This window comes from Ailuropoda melanoleuca, chromosome 19 (assembly GCF_002007445.2).
Source record: "Ailuropoda melanoleuca isolate Jingjing chromosome 19, ASM200744v2, whole genome shotgun sequence".
NCBI lineage: Eukaryota > Metazoa > Chordata > Mammalia > Carnivora > Ursidae > Ailuropoda > Ailuropoda melanoleuca.
The window spans coordinates 170,508-171,543 of NC_048236.1; positions in this window are offsets into that span (position 1 = coordinate 170,508).

Sequence of the window (1,036 nt, forward strand, 5' to 3'; positions counted from 1 at the left end):
TCGGAATCTGGGGATGTACTGTATGGTGATTAACACAATATAATAAAATAAAATTAAAAAAAAAATAAATATAGATTATACATTTATGTGGTACAATTCAGAAGGAACAAAAGTGTCTACCAGTGAAAGGCTTTCCCATTCCTGTCTTCCAGCCACAGTTCCCTTCCGCAGAGCGGACCTGTGTTACCACTTCCTTGTGTATCCTTACAAAATCATCTGTGCCGGGGCGCCTGGGTGGCACAGCGGTTAAGCGTCTGCCTTCGGCTCAGGGCGTGATCCCGGCGTTATGGGATCGAGCCCCACATCAGGCTCCTCTGCTATGAGCCTGCTTCTTCCTCTCCCACTCCCCTGCTTGTGTTCCCTCTCTCGCTGGCTGTCTCTATCTCTGTCGAATAAATAAATAAAATCTTTTAAAAAAAAATCATCTGTGCCCATGCAAGCAACGGCGTATTATTTATTGCATCTTTCTTTCCCACAAATGGCACTAACTAGTCATGCTGTGTTGCTCCTTTTCTTTTTTCTTTTTTTCTTTCTTTCTTTCTTTCTTTCTTTCTTTCTTTCTTTCTTTCTTTCTTTCTTGACATTTGTTTCCCTTTTGGCAATTTTTAAAATTGAGATAAAATTCACACATTTTTTTTATTATGTTAGTCACCATAAAGTACATCATTAGCTTTCCATGATTCATTATTTGCGCGCAACACCCAGTGCTCCTTGCAATACATGCCCTCCTTAATACCCATCACCGGACTGGCCCATCCCCACCCTCCTCCCCTCTAAAACCCTCAGTTTGTTTCCCAGAGTCCATAGTCTCTCATGGTTCACCACCACCACCCCCCGTTTTCCCCCTTTCATTTTTCTCTTCCTTCTCCTAATGATGTCCCTGCTATACTTTATGTTCCACAAATAAGTGAAACCATATGATAATTGTCTTTCTCTGCTTGACTTATTTCACTTAACATAATCTCCTCCAGTTCCTTCCATGTTGATGCAAATGTTGGGTAATTATCCTTTCTAATGGCTAATATTCCATTGTATA